This window comes from Pinus tabuliformis, chromosome 3_1, assembly GCF_031772625.1.
Source record: "Pinus tabuliformis cultivar Carrire ecotype Pingquan chromosome 3_1, CPIR1, whole genome shotgun sequence".
Classification (NCBI taxonomy): Eukaryota; Viridiplantae; Streptophyta; class Pinopsida; order Pinales; family Pinaceae; genus Pinus; species Pinus tabuliformis.
In genome coordinates this window covers 809,953,185-809,970,250 of record NC_142301.1, presented here as the reverse complement: position 1 = coordinate 809,970,250, position 17,066 = coordinate 809,953,185, and the positions used below count along the sequence as shown (strand labels likewise).

General features: G+C 35.6%; 1 pseudogene; it reads right to left on the bottom strand.

Annotated features, from left to right (window-relative positions):
* Positions 1–11,464: 11,464 nt before the first annotated feature.
* On the bottom strand, positions 11,465–12,268 carry LOC149189936 (carbon catabolite repressor protein 4 homolog 2 pseudogene; annotated as a pseudogene).
* Positions 12,269–17,066: the final 4,798 nt, after the last annotated feature.

Sequence of the window (17,066 nt, the reverse complement as noted above, 5' to 3'; positions counted from 1 at the left end):
AGTTGGCTGCATGCAATCTACATTGTGAGGTTATGATTATCATATTAGGAATTTATTATTGTGTAGAAAAGCTTTCAAAATGTTTCATTCAATTGGGAATTTTCGTCTCTCGAGAATTCAAGAAAAATTGGAAAAGGATCCCACATTTTATTCAGAAGTACGTTATAAAAGACAGTTTGGGCCATTATCAAATACTGCAATGTCATGGATGAAAGATTTCTTTTCAAAGCATGGAGAGTGTATTCCAAATAGAGAGACAATACATATTCAGATAATTTTTCAAGACGAGAAATCTACAACTTATACAAAGAATATGCAGAAAGTGCTGAGGGACAGGGCCAATTTATTACATATCAATATTTTGTGAAGATATGGAAGAAAGAATTCAATAATGTTCGTATTCCTAAGAAGACAAGGATGGGTATTTGCAGTACATGTGCTTCTCTTAAATCAAAAAGGGACAAATGTGAAGGCTCAGAAAGAGGTAAGTGTTCATAACTTTTACTTTCAAAATCGTATAGTCATCAACTATGAAAACATATTTCTTAATGAATTTCTTTTATGTTGTGTAGATTTAATTGTCAAAGAACTTCAGGAGCATCGCGAACAACAAACAAATGAAAGGAAGAAGTTGTAAAAGCATCGAAAGAAGTGTTATGATAATCCAAATAAATATTTGGGTTTGATAATTGACGGTATGGACCAGAAGAAAACACTTTTACCACATTTTGTTCGCACACCCAAAAATCTACAAGAGGAAAATTTTATTCAGTTTCACTTGGTTGGTTGTATGGTCTTCAATGGGAAAATGTTGCCAAGGGTGTACTTCACAGCTCCAAATATTCATAATGATGCAAATCTGACCATAACCATAATTCATGATGTGATTTCTCATTGGTCTGGTAATCTTCCTGAAGTTTTGTATCTACAATTGGACAACACTTGCCGTGAAAACAAAAATCAGGTTGTTTTCGGGTATCTGAACATGCTTGTTGAATTGAGAGTTTTTCAAAAGGTAAAGGTTGGTTTCCTTCTTGTTGGGCACACTCATGACCATATTGATCAGATGTTCAGTCGTTTTTCAGTCACATTGAGGAGGAAGGAAGTTGGGAGCTTGCCATCACTAATTAAATGTATTAAGAAATCATACATGCCAGAGCCTGCTTTTGAAGTGTTGGAAGAAACTCTTGACATGCGAAGGTTTATTCTAGGATCATATGGTGAGGGGAAATGCATTGAACAACTTAATGATATTAGCTTCCAACATCAATTTCGTATAAAAAAAATTGATGGGAAAACACTAATATGGGGCAAGATGTTTTCAACTACTACAGAATGGGCACCATCATCAGGTTTGCAATTTTTGAAGTTCATTCCAAATCGTCCAATATTTGCATCAAAAATATTGTTATTACAATCAATTGGTGAAGTTCAGAATGCACGCAGACATAATAGACATATAAATTATTGTGATTGCCTAGAAGAAATTAAAAAATGTATTAGATATACATATGAGTACTTTGACATTTCTGATTCAGTTTGGTGGGAGTCATTTTTCAATAATCAAAGTGATATCATTTCAACAACAACCAATGAAGATATACCTTTGAAAAATCCATTTATTTGGCCACAAAATGTGTCGAATGAACAAGAGGAAGTAAACATTGTTGAACAGCAACAAACTCAAGGTATTATTAATTCTTCACAGGCAATGGAAACAAAGATGTATATTGGTTCCAGAAGATCTCGTGCACAACGTGAAGCCATGGAAGACGTTTATAGGGGTTTAGTACATCATATTAAGGAGGGTTGCATGATTGCAATGCTAGCAGATGGAGATCCCAAAGGCTATCCATTTTGGGTTGCTAAAGTTATAAAGGTCTTTACAGAAAATGAGGATGTTACAAGTGTTGAAGTACATTGGTATGCCACAAATACACACCCATTCAATGGTGTGTATAAGCGAGAGATGGTAGTTGACAAAAAAAATGGTGGAAAAAGAAAAAGAAAGGGTACAAATATAAATCGTCGCCGCACAGACATATTACAATTGGAGAATGTTGACATACTTGTTTATGACTTCAATTTAACAAAGAGAGGAACTCTTCGCTTCAAGACGATAGAGATTCTGAAAAGGTTGTTACCAGAAGGAATAGTGTTGACATGGGAATCTGCTGAAACCAATCGTAGATCTAGAAGACTTTTGAACCCTGGAATGTTGGGCATGCATGTGGACTCAGATGGGGCACTAGTTGATGAAAGAGAAGAATATGGAACGTCTTCGTCAGCATCCAGTCACTCATCTGAAGATGTGAATTGTGATGGTGTGCAAGAAAATATGAGTGATTTTGAATAATTGTTTAAGACAGATTATATAACTAATATATGCATCATATATTCAAATAAAATTAATGTTTTCCATATGTTGTTAAATGAGAAGTTATGAAGCATTTTTATGTTGTTGGATTATGTCTTAAGTATGATAAATTTTATTGTTTAAATATCTACAATGCAATATCAAATTAGAGATATAATGTCTGTTTTATTCAGTATACAAATAAAGACTTTTCATTTCATTGACTGATATACTTTGTTCATAATGTCATGGTTTTTTAATTTTATAGTTGAAAAAATTTCAATTTCTTTTGTATCTACCATGGTGTGCTTGAAAACATGTTAAATTTATACTTAGGAAAGAAAAATGATATTCTACCAGAAACATTAATGTGTTTTTTCCTTAAAAATTAACTTTGTTTGAGACATAAAAAATTGGTTTTATTAGCATTTTTTAAAAAGTTTGAAAATTGACCCTAAAAAAAAATTTTTCCAGTAGCATCACTTTCGTTTTCAGGCTATATTTTGCACGAAAATTTCATAGTAAATTTCGTAGTCACCGCCATTTTTAAAACACGTTCAAAATTGGCACCTAAAAAAAAAACATCGTTCCAGTATACACACTTTTCGTTTTTAGCACTGTTTTTGATGTTTTTTTGGGGTTTTTGGGCCAGATTTCCCGTTTTGAGTTTATAGTTCCCGTTTCAAAGTTTACATTGTTAAGTGTTTATAAATAACAATATAGATATTGATAAATCAATAGATCCTGACACTAAGGGTGAGATAGAAATAAATGAGATAGAAGGTGATGGAATAGATAGACTCAACCCAACTAGATTTACAAAATCAGACGTAGATAACTTAGAGAAAATGGAGATTGATGAAATAACTAGTGAAGAAACCGAAGTAATTAATCTCAAAGATAACTTCTTACCAAAGGGATTAACCCCTCTGGAAGATTTATTTGATTCAAATGATATTCCTAGGAAACCTAAAATGGAACCTGAATGTAATATAGGCACCGATGAAAATCCTAAACTGATCAAACTTTCAAAATCATTACCCCCAACTGAAAAAGTAAAATACATTGAGTTGTTGAAAGAATTTCAAGATGTCTTTGCTTGGAGTTATGAGGACCTTAAATCCTATGACACCAACATCATCCATCACACAATTCCTATTAAAGAAAATCAAAAGCCTTTCAAACAAAAACTTAGAAGTATTAACCCTATCTTATTACCTGCAATTGAAAAAGAAATTTAGAGGATGTATGATGCTAAAATAATTGCACCAATCAGATTTTCTGATTGGGTCTCAAACTTGGTGCCAACTAGAAATAAAACTGGTGAGATCAGACTCTATGTGGATCTTAGAAATCTCAACAAAGTGTCACTAAAAGACAATTACCCTCTCCCCAAAATGGACCACATTTTACAGAGAGTAGTTGGATCAACCAGAATCTCATTGTTGGATGGGTTTTCTAGTTACAGTCAAATCTTGGTTCATCTAGATGACCAACCAAAAACTACCTTTACTACTCCTTGGGGCACATTTATGTATGTGAAAATGCCTTTTGGGCTAATGAATGCAGAAGCTATCTTCCAGAGGGCTATGGATATAGCCTTTGCAAAAGAAATTCATGATTTCTTTGTGATATATTTAGATGATATTACTGTATTTTCAAAATCTGACAATCAACATTTGGATCATCTAGGGCAAGTTTTTATTAAATGTAGGAAATTTTGAATCTCCTTAAACCCAAAAAAGTCCTTGTTTGGGTTAGAAGAAGGAAAGTTGTTAGGTCACATAATTTCAAAAGATGGTATAAGAACAAACCCTACGATAATAGAAGCCATCCTGCAAATAAAGCACCCCAGGAACATTAGACGATTACAAGCTTTCTTAGGAAAAATTAATTTTCTTAGAAGATTTATATGTAATTTGGCAGAGTTAATTAGATCACTAAACAACATGTTGAAAAAGGACTCCACCATAAAATGGACTGTCGAGGCTAAAAAATCCTTTGAAGACATTAAACTAGCCTTGACTAAAACACCTGTGTTAATCAGTCCTAAATTTGACAAAGATTTCATCTTGTTTTCCTTTGCTTTTGAGCATACAATTGCTGCAGTTCTATTGCAGAAAAATGACCAGGGCTATGAACATCCCATTTGTTTCTTCAGCAAAGCCCTGAGAGGTGCCTCCTTTGAAATATAACATAATGGAAAAACAAGCCTTGGCTTTAGTCAAACCCATTAAGGATTTTATGGTATACATCTTATATTCTCATATAGTAGCCTACGTTCCTAATTCAGTAGTTAAAGACATCCTAACTTGGGATGGTCCTTATGGAAAGAGAGGAAAGTGGATTGCTACTATTTAGAGTATGATATAGAAATTAAACCTACTAACTTAATCAAGGGCCAAGGTTTAGCCAAACTCATGGCTGAATCAAATTGTCAGGCCTTGGATATAAACTTTATTGCAGCAATAGATAATGAAGAGGAGATGGCGACTCTACTAATCAGCCAAGATTTTATTGAATCACCTTGGTATGCTGATATTATTTATGTTTTACTAAATTTACAAGCTCCTCCTGAATTATCTAGGACTAAAAGGAGGTTTTTGAAGATGAAATCCTTGAAATTTTGTATATTAGACAATGCTCTGTTTTGGAGAGATCATGAAGGTATTCTTCTCAATTGCTTATTAAAAGAAGAGTCTGACAATGTTTTGGAAGTATTTCATGTAGGTGACTATGGAGGACACCTTTACTGGAAGACCACTATAGACAAAATCCTTAGAGCTGGTTTCTACTAGCCTACCTTGTTTGTTGATGTCAAAAAATATGTGACCTCCTGTCACAAATGTCAAATTTTTTAGGGGAAGAAAAAACTCTTATCTTCACCCCTCAAGCCAATCATTGCATAAATACCTTTTCAACAATGGGGTTTAGACTTCATTGGTGAAATTCACCCACCCTCCTCTGCCCATCACAAATGGATCCTCACAGCCACAGACTACTTCACAAAATGGACAGAGGCCATACCTTCAAGGCAAGCCACAGATACTGTTATCATAACCTTCCTTGAAACCAATATTTTATCAAGATTTGGATGTCCAACTACGCTCATTACTGATAATGCAGCAACCTTTAAATCCAAAAGAATGATAGATTTTTGCAATAAATTCCATATCACCCTTGGCCATTCCACAACCTATTACCCTCGAGGTAATGGACTAGCAGAATCCTCAAACAAAAGCCTAGTAAACATCATCAGGAAGTTACTAGATGACAATAAGAAAACTTGGAATAAAAAGCTAGTCAATGCCATATGGGTAGACAGATTGACTACTAAGAAATCAATTGGTACTTGTCTTTCCATCCTCTTTGGGAGTACCAGTAATGAAGATACTTCAAGAATTACAGGTTGAACCAAATAGTATCCAAAGAAGAATCAACCAAACTATTCATCTACAACAAACTAGAGAAGAGGTCTATGTCAGGTCTCAAGCTGTGTAGGAAGAGATTAAAAATATTTTTGATAAGAGAACCAAGGCTGAATATTTCTACATTAGTGACAAAGTTCTTAAATGGGATTCAAGGAGGGAAGACACAGGAAATGTTGGAAATAATACTGAGAGGGGGGGTGAATCAGTATTATCAAGTCAAATATTCCTTTTTTCAAAAACAAATGATATACGCTACTCCAGTTAATTAAACCCGCGTATATACGCAACTATGCAGAAGGAAACCCGCATATACAATGCAAACTTTTAAATGACTTTATCTTTCTGATGATTATTAATTTGTGTTTGAGAATCAAATAACCAGTAACCAGAAACAGTAAAACAGAGCAGAAAGACAATCGCACACAAGAACACAAGATATAAGGTGGAAACCCAAAGTGGGTGAAAACCACCTACTGCAATTCGTCTCTATCTTCTCTTTAATTAGAAACTTATTTTTACAATTGTACTGGTGCAGTCCTTTACCAGTACGCAGGTTGCAACCTGCAGAGAGCTACAACCCTCTCTCGTTTTCCAACTTCTCCTGGAAGGGAGCTACAACCCCCTTAGCTCTTGTACTAGCCAAGATACTAGTACATAGGTGCTGGCCTACAGAAGGCTACAACCTTCTCTTTCTTTCAAGGACCACGTTTCATGAATTTTCAGACTGGATCCACAATTAGCATCAATCAAACATCAAGAGTTTTTGCATCAACCAATCACCTTTTCACCAATCAAAACTGAATCAAAATAAACACTTCTCTGACAACTATACCCAGATCACGGTAACCACACACCAAAACTGAACCCAAAACACTGCAGCAATAAACAGAAGTAGCAAGATCACAACTCAAAATATATACGCTATTTTAATAGCCTGAAACCTGCGTGCATATGCTTCTGCGTATGGAACAACCTGCGTATACGCTATTTTCCTTCACTGAACCGGCGTATGTACGCGCCTTCGCTTCACTGGACCTACGTACAGATCTATAAAGGATAATTCGCTCTTTCAAATATTCTAATTAACCCAGATTATCAGTTTTATAGATCAAGCAAGTGCCACATATAACAGATCAAAATCATACAAAGATACTATCATTCAAACTTAAAGATTATGATCCATCAATAGAACTTATCCTTCTCTTTGCGCTAAGGTTCCTCCTTCATTCACATCTAGATCTGCACCATAACCCATGGATGAATTCACTAGGATTGGATTCATGATTTTGGTGAGAATTTACCAACCAAGTCGCAACAAAAGGGAGCACATTTTTAGTTGGTAAGGCAACCATCAAATCATTGCATTGAAGGGCCACGAAATGTCATTGATAGAGGCATGATTTTGCTCGGGAAGTAGCAACCAAAACACAGTAAATTTTAGCACAAATTACTAGTGGAAATTGGTATGATTTCACTTGGTAAAGGGTCCATTGAATCTGTTTTTTGAGGGACCATTAAATGGTAGTGGTGATTTGTAGAGAAAACTAGAAGAGACACAAGTAAAAACTATGTTTGAAAATAGCCAAGAAAATGGCTAATTTAAGAGGATCAGAAATTTCCCACAAATATGAAATTTTTTTCAAGTCAATTTGGTGCATGGTTTATTTGGGTTTCAAGTCAACTAGGTGTATATTGTGCATTGGTGAAGCTCACTGCCAAGGAACCACCTCCAATAATTCCACTTTCGGTTTTTGTCATTCCACTTTTCGAATATTGGCGAGCAAACCGAGAGTGCCAACAAGCAAATATACAGGTGTTGAAAAAACCAAGCATGTCACCAAGAATCAAACACTAAGTATGTGCCAAGAAAGAAGAAGTGCGCCCACGAAGAGAACTTATGAATATCAAATGCAAAATGCATCCAATAAAGAGATGAACACATTTCCATATATACGTTTTAAAAATTATTTTAGTGTTAGAACTTGGTAGGTCCATGCTTCTTCGTGAGACCAATTTAAATGTATTGTTTCAACGTTGTTGGTGGCAGATTTATGCAACATATTTGATCATTTAATTTAACAGATTTTCCTTTTCTTTTCCTTTTCTTTTCCTCGAGATAATTCTCTTTATATGTGCTGGAGTTATTGGGATATTCCTTAGGAACTAGGGGGCATGCAAATTTATATTTTTAAATCCCTAATTCTCCTCATCATTTGCAAATTTTTCAATTGCATCTATGCTCAGAGAAGACAACTTAGCTTCAGATCATTTGTAAGACGGAAAATTAAAATTTTGGCAAATATGGAGCTAATAATAAATGCCCCGTGGTTTCAGAACATTGTTTTCTCGGGTTTCATTTTAGAAATAACATTAGAGAGCCGTATATTCTTCGAATTGGTGAGGGACCTTCAACCCAACAAAGATGCGCCTTTGGGGTGCTCATCTTTGTAGGCAGAAGAAAGGAATGTCATTGATACATTTGTGACTATTACTTTCAACAGAGTTCTCTGCAGTGTTATCAATCCCAGGTCTGGCATTTACAAAATATGACTCAACTCTTAAAAATGAGGTAACATTCTCTACATTTTTAGAAAAGAAAGAAAATTTGAACACTTGTTTCTACAATGGTAGAATATGGATATGCAGTTTGCATGATATCAAGGGAAATATCTTATTTGGATGATCTATTCATTACCTGTCTATGTTATCTGTAACCGTGTTGTTAAGATACTTAACAATTTTCTTATGCACAACACTCATGTGTGCAATGTTCTAATAGTGATTTCTAGTCAAGTTTCCTGGTAGATCTATTTGTACCCTCAATGGCAATCACTGCTTTCTCATAGAAATTTATACTTGAAAAGTTCTAGTCTTACATTCATAATAAGGCCTCATGCTAATTGGAAATTAGTTTTGAATCCCTACAAATTACACAATTTAATTTATGTCATAATGGAACCATTTTTACACCCACTTTGATGATTTAATGCACCTCTTCTAGATATTCAACTATGTTTCTTCAAATTGAATGCGATTGTGGGAAGTCATGAAGTTGTTGTCGATGATGGTGAGTGTAATAATTTTGTTGTATTTGGCAACAATGTTGAAGATCGAGTAGTTTCCCTTAATGTACAAGGCTGGAACAGCTCTTGATTTCGTTTCTGGGAGGTATCATCTTTTCTTTTCCCCATAAAGATATAAGCTATGGAGGATGAGTGGATGGATATAACGATTTTGAATGTGTAGTATTCCTCTGGATGGTATTTATTATGAGAATGTAATGGCTTGAAAACGTTTCCAAATCAAAAGACAATGCAACTTCGACCTCCACATTCTTAAGGAGACGGCCATAATGAAGTGTTCATCTTCCTCATTATCTCTACTAAATATCCTCTACATACATTCCAATGAATAATTTTCTGCTATTTTGTTGAACACATATCTAGCGTGTCCTTTGGCAGCAATTCTACATGCACCATTGAAAGAAGCTTCTACATGTAGGGAATTGGTGATGCAATATATATTCATTGTGTGAGAAATAAGGAGTGGGACATAGAGTTTCCCCAAAGAAGTTGAGGAAGATGAAGCCCTAGAAAAAATTCTTATCAAGGCATTCGTGGATTGGAGAAGCAGATCAAAGATGGAAGCTTCTAGCTACTTAGGGTGTTTAAACTCCCATAAATGATTTATTCGATTGGGGATGTTGTAACATTTTCTTGGAAAAATGACACAGTTAAAATTTGTGAGCTTTTCCAAAAATCCACCAGATTTATTGGGTGTTCTTATTTACATAACAATTGGTATATGGCCCAAAGGTTTTTTCACTGTATCCTTGGCATCATAGTCTAGTTGTATTCAAGATATTATAGGGTTGTATTACTCAAAGATTATCCATGGCATACCTTAGTGTTAGTAGTATAATAGGAGCATTATCAACTTTTGCTACATCTATCGCACAATGTTTTTAATTGCACCAACAAAAGTCATTCAAATGTAGTAGTAACAATGAGAGGGTTCTGTAATGAATGTGAGGCATATATGTTCATAGAAATTAGATGGAAGAGTGAATGGATGGGCAAGCAATGTTCTATTTGCACTTCGTTTTATGATTGTGATATTGTCGATGGGAACTAGATTAAACTTCCTCATTGGTCATATCAAAGGTCCCCTACGAATATGTTTTATTGCCAAATAGAAGCAGGTATTCTATATTTCTAATTAATTAGTCATTCACTAGTGGAGAGACCTTAAGAATGGATCTTCTTACAATCCTTAGTTTTGGTATTGAATTCACTGGTTGAAAGCGAATTTTCTAGAGGCCAATCATGATTCTGACTGCCAACTTAGTTACATTGCAAGGTTCATCAAATCTGTTGTTTGAGGGGCCATTGAATGGTAGTATTTTTTGCAATGATTTGTAGATAGCTAGAAGAGACACAAGTAAAAACTAAGTTCGAAAATAGCAAAGAAAATGGCTAATCTAAGAGGATCAGAAATGTGCCAGAAATATGAAATTGTCCTATGGTTTATTTGGGTTTCAAGTCAACTAAGTGTATATTATGAATGGGTGAATATCACCACCACGGAACCACCCCCACCCAATTCCACTTTTGCTTTTCTTCATTCCACTTTTCTAATCTCAGCCAGCAGAAAGAGAGTGCCAACAAGAAAATATCCAGGTGTTGAAAAAACCAAACATGTCACCAAAAAATCAAACACTAAGTGCGTGCCAAGAGAGAAGAAGTGCGCCCACGAAGAAAACATATGAATATCAAATGTACAACGCATCCAATAAAGAGATGAACAAATTTCCATATATACGTTTTAAAAAATATTTTAGTCTTGCAACTTTGCAGGTTCATGCTTCTTCGTGAGACAAATATAAATTTATTGTGTCAACTTCCTTGGTGGCAAAGATATGCAACATATATGATCATTTAATTTTAATAGATTTTCATCTTCTTTTCCTACTGAGAATTTCCTCTTTATATCCACTGGAGTTATTGGGATATTCTTTAGGAACTAGCAAGCATGCTAATTTGTATCTTTAAATCCCTATTTCTCCTCATCATTGGCTATTTTTTTTTGGTGTTTTGGTCACCAAAATGCAGTATTAAAAGAGGACTAATTCACTAGGATTGGATCCATGATTTTGCTAGGAATTTACCAACCAAGTCACAACAAAAGGGAGCACAATTTTAGTTGGTAAGGCAACCATCAAATCGTTGTATTGAAGGGCCGAAGGGCCACTAAATGTCGTTGACAAAGGCACGATTTCGCTAGGGAAGTAGCAACCAAAACACAGTAATTTTAGCATGAATTAGCCATGGAAATTGGTATGATTTGGCTTGGTAAAAGCTTCATCGAATATAAGACCAAACCATTAATTGAAACCCATTATAAATACAATTGTACGAACTCATGGCGATCAAATTCAATGCCCGAAACGTTGAACACTAAAAATAAACTTCTTATATCATCAAACCCTACACAATGTGGATGTCCAGCACAGACCTAACATAAACATAAACAAGAAGAGCATAGAAATATTCCCTAAACAATTCAGAAAGAATATTAAAAATAAACTAGGTAACTGGGTATCCAATGCTAACCTTAGATAGCATTGACCGTGTTCATGAAGACTTGGCAAGGCAATGGACCATCATCGCTCGCATTGTTATGCTAGCGGCGAGCCCTGGGCCTGCATCGGAATTCTGCCAGAAGCTGCAGCGCGTCCTTCCAGCTCAAGATTTGCAATTCCATTAACTGCATTGACTGGAATCATGCGTCGAGGAGTGGGGGAAGGGGCTGGGATAACTAGGGAAGTGCAGAGTGTGCTGGCTGGACCTACTGGTATTCCCGTGGCTGCATCAACTGCCACACATTCCAGCTTCAGAGCATAGCCCACATCATCAGCTGTTGGTGTATATGTTTTTGAACGTCCAACTTCATACCATGTCTCATCGCCACCCCTTTCAGAAACATTAGGGGGGTTTAACAAGGCAGAACCATTGCTTAGAGATGCATTGTGAATTCCTGAACTTGAAGTTGAACCAACCAGACCCCTTGTGCTGCCTAATCCCCCAAATAATTCATCGTCCTCAGTTCCATTCTCATGCACTGCACTGGCCGCTCGTGCATGCAATGCACGGTGATGACCCCATGAATCTGAATAGCACTTTGGTGAACAATGAAAGCTTCTTGAAACAGGTATCTTAGCCTTCACACATTCCAGGCACTGTATAGTGGCTAGCTCTGATGGATGGACACTGCATACTGCAACCTTTTTGTCACTCTGAATAATACGATACCATCTGAATCTGAGGTAGTAGCCATCTACAGGTGCCGATTCAGATTCAGAAACATCATCGCTTGTAATGGCGTTATCTGGACGACGAGAGAGGACAGAAGGCGTAAGCTCGCAACCCACGATGGGAATCTCGTAGGGAAGGTGCAGGTGTAGTCGGCGCACGCTCAACATTCTTCCTGACCCCGCTTCTTCTTCTTCCAATCACAAGACTCGAAGACTCGAACCCTGAACCTGTTACTACTCTTCTCCTGGCCGAATCCTGGTCTCTTGGTGTTTGCGAATCACTTTTCTAGTGCCTTTGCCTGCGGATCAGGATCAGACGTCCTGAGACGTCCTGGACAAGCCAAGCCAAGCCAGCATTGCGACCTCACCTTTCATATAACATTTATTTATATGACATTTATTTTAATTTCGGAATATAGGGTTTTTTAAACCAATCACATGGGAGTTTTGAGGTCGACGGGTTTAGAATCCTTATTTCTTCTCAAAATTCCCATAATTCCCATATGATTAATAAATTTAATTAAAAAAAGTGAAAAGAATCTAACAATTTTTTATTTGTAATTATTACTAAATATTTTAGAATATTCTATACACGTTAAATTCTTATTATCTATTTAAATTAAATGGATTTTCAACAATCGAGTTTATCATGGAGATTCTTAGCTTGTAAATAGGATTTGTTAAAATATCATGGCCAATAGCATGGTATACTAATACCACATTCTCAAAAAAACATGTTTCATGTTCATATGACACATATTTTATATGACTATTTTCTTTTAATTAATCAATTTAATTGAAATGATATATTGAAATAAATTTTGACCTTCGATATATGAATGTTCTAGAACATTTTATGGAAGTTAAATCCCTACTATCCACCTAATAATTATTAGTAATTAAATTAAAATTTTGGAAGTCCTATTGCAAAACACACATACCTATCGACATAATAAATCAAATAAAAATGCATTAAAATGAAATATATTAATGTAAATTCATTTTATTTTTCGATATTAACCATTAAAAAAATAACCCTTGATTTGGGTGTCACGTGGCAGAGGAAAACATTTATAACCTCAATGGTTGACCCACTTGATGTATTTAATCCAAGGGAATGACATTGCCTTGGGATTGCCCCCTCGCCTGTCTATCACTCCAACATATGCTACAATGGCACCCTCCTCTCAAACAAGAATTTATGGTCGTTCACGCCATTGTACACTCGTTATCTTGTTGGAAATTATGGCTCACGCACAAAGAATGTTAAGGGCACCACAAATAGGGGTATCAACTGGCAAAAGCGATGGTTGTTAACAATGAGAGGTAATAAAAATCAAAATAATTTGTCACAGTACTCCTTTGTAGCTACCAGGTAAAGGAACATGGTAGAACTCTCAGGGGTAATAGAAGCAGAGGTAGGTTGCCTCTTCCCCCCTCATATAGTTAGGGAATAGAGCAATTCAACAAGAGTATCCCCCATTGTTATTGTGCATAGTAGCATACCTAGAATCCCAGACAATGCACGTCACTGGAGACAATGCATGGGCTATCTGCAATATCCTAGGTAACCTCCTCCACAACGAGGAAGATGCCACTATTTTGTTTTAGGGATGTGTGTGGGATTTGAATTTTCACCTTCAACATGCATTGGTTGCCCTGCAAGGCGGTGCGAGTACCTTAGGCCTCCAACTCCATGACACTTCTTCGTCCATGATCTAGATTGGATCACTATATTTTTTTTCATCCATCTCAATGCTTTCAAAGTGGAAGAAATAGAGGAATAAGCTCATGGGACCATTTATAGTGGTGAGGCCCAATTTGGAAAATTAGGGTCTTAAACCTCTCAGGAGAATTTAGAGGCATCAAACAATGTTTTTTGGGGGTAAAACTTTGTTGCTTTAGCATGAAACAATATTTTCATATTGTACATACAAATACCTTTCCAACAGTGCAAGAACCTCATCAACCAGAGTCTGTATGCAAAAGTTATGTCGATTAGAAGTTGACCTTCTTGTTTTCACCACCATAACTTGAGAGGATGCCACATTAGCCCCCATTATTCATGGAAAATGGGCAAGCCACATGATTATGGTGAAGAAGGCTCTAGAAGAATCCATATTGTAACTCTGGTTAACATTTGAGGTAGCCAAACCTAACCACTAGTAGGCTCTTGGGTTGTGTTATAATCGAGCCACTACGACGAAAAGGGGTTCCATTCTTTCGAGTGTATTATCTCCATATAAGAGAAAAAAACAAATGAGATGGATATGATATAAAACACACAAAGATGATATATGTACTATAGTATCCCATGGGCCACAAACTATATTTCCTTGTACTGGTAGCCATTTTCTATTCAGAGGAAGAGAGCAAAGCAACCTCACCTTCTAGTTGGGTTTTCTCCCTAAAGGGTTTCCTAGGTCATATCTTCTGTCAAACCATGGTTTGTGAGTTTTATTTCATTATTCTCTATTTTCTACTTAATTTTAATTTTTTATGCATATGCAATTAACAATACTGTACAAATCCAAATTTGTAACACAAATAAAACCCTAAGAGTGTAAATTTCAGATTTTTATAGTTTTATCAAATCTATTGTGATGAACTATCCAATGGAATGTAAACGAAAATTTACAAATCATGTCGGTATATTATGGATATTTGTAGGGGATCTATATTAGCTAGGCCAAAAGTCATAAAAACATAATCATAGTTGATGAATCTATAAATGACCCTTGTTATCCTACAAAGGAAAGGTTTTTGCAGCTCGAAGTACTAGTTACATATATAAGTTGTAATATGAATCTCCTCATGTCAACCTTGAGCAATAAGCTCGGGATATTTGGAGATTACGAGGGTTCTAATGTAGAGGACAAATCAAAGGGGAGATCAAGAGACTGGGAAGAAACAGAGAACAAGCCAAAGAAAGGACCCAAAAAAGATCAGTCTAATTCAAATATTGTGAATAATTCATAGCCCATATTCAAAATGGAAACAAAGGTCGATATCAAGTTATACCAATGCAAGATCGATTCTATGAAACTAAATCATTGGTTGTAGTAATAAGAAGTAATAAGAAGTTTATTTCAGTGTCCATCATGCTTATGAAGAATAAAACATTTCATTTGTGTGGTTGAAATTAGAGGGTCACGCCTTCACTTGTTGGGAAAGCCACATGGATACTATAGCAGCAGACTTGAGGCATAAGAAAAATAAATGTGTAATAATTTTGGTATTAATGAATAAAATATTTGAATCATGATTACAATCCTTCGTGGCAGTGTGCCTATATAGGCATTGGCTGACCACAAAGGTGATTGGACACCAATTTTGAACATAACCCTCTCCATAATTAATAACAAATAATAATTGATTAAATAAACAAATAATTTAATTAATTAAAGCCAAAATTGATCTCCCACCTGGAAGTTGTGGTCAACACGATGCTTATCATGTCTCGCCTTGTACTTGGCTTGACTCTTCTCCAACTTTTCTCGTGTCATCTAATGCACCAACTAAATCTATTCAATGAAGTGCTTGGCCTTATCTATATCATTGTGTCCATCCACCACAACATCTTTACCAAAGATAAAATCTATGGGAGATTTTGGTAAATATCCCAAACATGCTTCGAATGGAGATGTTCAAGTTCATGAATGCTAGGCTATGTTGTAGGCATGTTGGAATTAATGTAAGTGTTCATCCCAAAGCTTAGGATGCTTGCTACAATATCCATAGAGCAGATGTACTATTGTTTTATTCACCACTTGTGTCTGGCCATCAGTTTGTGGATGAAATGTTATGCTCTTGTTCAACTTGGTGTCGATGAGTTCCCATAAACTTGACCAAAATTTCCTGACAAATCGAGAATCTTGATCATAAATAATAGAATTAGGCAGCCCAAAGTGTACCCATACATTTTGGAAGAATATATTTGTGGTTTATTCAACTGAAACCTATTTCTTACATGGAATAACCACACACATTTTGTTGAGACTATCCACAACAACATAAATATAATCATGACCTTTCTTTGACATTAGTAGTCCTCCTACAAAATCCATAGAAATACTTTCCCAAGGATGAGAAGGAATAATAAGTAGAGTATACAAACCCAACTTTCTATTACTAGGATTACGAGACTAATAACAATACCTCTGTAATTGTGAGACTGTTTTTCCCACACCAAAGTGGCCAACAATAAGAGAATTATGAGCTTCCCTTATGATGTTGAATCGTTCACCCTATGGAATACACAACTTGCAAAGATGATACAACAACTTGCTATGAACATGATAATCCAACTCTTCAATGAGATGGCCTTCAATTAAAGTTGCATAAACATTTTTAAAATCATCATCTTGAGCTTATTGTTCAATATAACTTTCATGCATGATTGAGTTATTCTTAATAAAGATAGATGCATTGACAATAGGCCTTGAAAACATATCAACAACTTTGTTGTACATACCTTTCTTGTGCCTGATTACCAAATGGAATTGTTGTATAAATCCCATCCACCTGGAATGTCTATCTTGTTGTAGCTTGGTTTTCGATTGTAAATATTTCAAAGGTTGATGGTCACTATGAATAATCATTTCTTTACCCATAAAATAATGCTTCCATTTCTTCACTCTTTGTACCAAAGCATACAACCCTTTATCATAAGTTGGATAGTTAATTACTGCATCAGTAAATGTTTCAGAAATATAACAAATAAGCTTACCATGTTGCATCAAAACTCCTCCAATGGCATAATCACTTGCGTCAGTTTGAATCTCAAATGGCTGCTTAAGATCTAGAAGTGCAAGAATCAGTGTTGTGTTGATTTTCTCTTTCAATGTATTGAAGGCATTCTACTACTTTCCTCCCCACTAAAAGACATGTTTCACACTTATCAAAGCATGTAATGGAGCTGCAATAGATGAGAAATTAGCAATAAACTTTCTCCAATATTGGGCTG